The sequence below is a fragment of the Protomyctophum bolini genome, assembly GCF_963924005.1.
Source record: "Protomyctophum bolini genome assembly, chromosome: 3".
In the NCBI taxonomy this organism is placed as follows: Eukaryota; Metazoa; Chordata; class Actinopteri; order Myctophiformes; family Myctophidae; genus Protomyctophum; species Protomyctophum bolini.
Window position 1 is genome coordinate 4,501,261 of NC_137864.1, and position 2,500 is coordinate 4,503,760.

At 42.1% G+C, this 2,500-nt stretch overlaps 1 protein-coding gene and 1 pseudogene across 2 annotated transcripts in view; one reads left to right on the forward strand and one right to left on the reverse strand.

Moving 5' to 3' along the window:
• The window catches only part of cacna1ab (calcium channel, voltage-dependent, P/Q type, alpha 1A subunit, b), a gene marked incomplete at both ends in the record, with an annotated part of 241,854 nt that overhangs the window by 31,960 nt on the left and 207,394 nt on the right, over window positions 1-2,500 (forward strand). The window lies entirely within an intron of this gene.
• LOC308313359 (E3 ubiquitin-protein ligase TRIM35-like) overlaps window positions 2,158-2,500 on the reverse strand; it is a 1,406-nt pseudogene continuing 1,063 nt past the window's right edge. Inside the window, exon 1 of the transcript in view lies at window positions 2,158-2,500. This exon is cut by the window's right edge and continues 1,063 nt beyond it. The product of the transcript in view is annotated as an E3 ubiquitin-protein ligase TRIM35-like (transcript).

Here is a 2,500-nt window from a genome sequence, read left to right on the forward strand (position 1 = left end):
TAAAAACCACTGTTAATTTAACTCTGAGAGCAGGTCCATTTGGTTCCATTTGTACACTCTCTGAGTTACAGACCCATAAGGGTCCATTTGGTTCCATTTGTACACTCTCTGAGTTACAGACCCATAAGGGTCCATTTGGTTCCATTTGTACACTCTCTGAGTTACAGACCCCATAAGGGTCCATTTGGTTCCATTTGTACACTCTCTGAGTTACAGACCCATAAGGGTCCATTTGGTTCCATTTGTACACTCTCTGAGTTACAGACCCCATAAGGGTCCATTTGGTTCCATTTGTACACTCTCTGAGTTACAGACCCCATAAGGGTCCATTGGTTCCATTTGTACACTCTCTGAGTTACAGACCCCATAAGGGTCCATTCGGTTGCAAATGATCATTTAGCAATTGGGGGGACCCCCCCTGGAACTCCCTCAAGGACCCCTGGGGGGTCCCCGGACCCCACTTTGGGAACCACTGCTGTATATGAGTGATGGAATGTTCACTGTTTACATTGTTGTTGTTGTTGTTGTTGTTGTCAAGCGTCTATTCACGGTATCGGGTTGCAGACACCGTGGTGGTCGAACAATGGCCGGCTGTGATCAAATTGCAGGTGATTATCTCCTAGAGGACGGGAGCGAGGAGGCCACTGAGCAGTGGCGGCGCGCCAAGTCCACGTCGCGGGAATACACTATGAATAGCCTGCAAAAGTTCAATATACTGTAACCATAATGAGAATCCGCTGAGATCCTCCTCGGTGTGTATATAAGATAAACATATACTGTATACACAGCATGGCGGTGCCCACACTTTTTGAGCAGCAATGTCCGTGTTGGTTAACCTATACTGTATGTGTTGGTTAATGAGCACCAGTATATGACTACGGGGTACCAGTAGGGGGCGCTGTTGTGCCAGAAACAGAGAGAGGGATAGTGCTGCACTGTTGCCTGCTAATGAGAGAGAGAGAGGTGGTGGTGGGTGGTGGGGGGGGGGGGGGGGGGGGGTTTAAAACCTAAACACCATGTGTGTAATAATAAAATGCCAAGTGTTTATTAATATTCATACAATACAGTAGAACACCAGTTCACTCAAAACACCTCACGAGAACACCCCAGTGTTCAAATTCTAAACACCTATATGACTGACTTTGATTGTAAAAACTAAACACGTTTATGTGTTTAAAAAGTGTTACAGGGATTAAACATGTTCTTCTGTTTATAATCTAAACACTGTGACACGTTTAAAAAGTGTTACAAATGATGTGTTTAAAACAGTTTATAACCTAAACGCTTGGGTTTAGTGTGATAGACACAGTGTCTGACACACATTCTGACCTGAAGAAGATCCAATTTATCCCCTGAGCGAGCAGACCGGCTCTATTAGCTCAATGGTATAGACATGTCAGCGCTTGGACAGTGCAGGACACCGGGGTTCAAATCCAGGGTAGAAGAGGAGGATAGTTACAGTGGAAGAAACCTCAGGCAGAAATAGACTATAAAACATGTGTAATATTTAACGTATACACTGGCTTGTGATCAACGTCATATAAAACTATCATAACTTTTAATCTCTTAGACGAGGGACAAATATATATCATGTAACTGAACACCAACGTTGTGTAGTATAGATGTTTATTTGATTTTAAAACAAGATAGATGGATTTTGATCTTTCAGATCTATAATTTCAACAGAAATCAAAGGTAAATAATAAATATGCATCAATACACAGTTTACACACTAGATAAAACAATAATAATAAGAGAATTTGGTGATCCACAGTGGTGATTCTATATTTTATGATAAATATGTACAGTAAAAGTATCATAAATGTCTTTCTAGTTTTAATTTATATAGTAAATTTTAATTTTAATAGTAAAAATCACACTCGTGTGAAGTGAGGGACACAGCGAGGACAGTATTTATATCAGCCAGATGTCTTACAGTACATAATCATTTACTGCCCTGAACAAACATTAAAAGTCCTTAGACTTTGCGGGTCTATGACATAATTTTGGAAAGCCCACGCATTGGACGGGCTAGCGCCCCTCTGTGGCCATCAATTGATTAATATTACCAGTGCTGATAGTTTATCGTCGTCGTCATCATTATAATCATCATCATCATCATCATCATCATCATCACCATCATCACCTGTAACTACGTTATTCCACAGTTACACTGACCTTCCCCGGTAACATCCTAAGAGGCATGTTGGGCTGACTAGTCCAAATGTATGGAAACAGTGTTTCAGTGAAGGTGTGTGTGAGGGTGTGTATGTGTGTGTTGGTATCAGGATCAGAGAACGACAGCGTTCCTCTGTTCCAGTCCAGCTGGAATCTGATCCTCTGAGCTTTCTGCTTCAGTGTGAGAACAGTGCCTGACCCTGGTGGTATGGAGAATGCTGCGTATATACCTTCAGAAAGTTGTATTCCGCTCTGTTGCCCCCCTACGACTCCCTTCCTTTGGAAAGAATCTGCTAACACACCCAGTTGCCAGTTCATATTG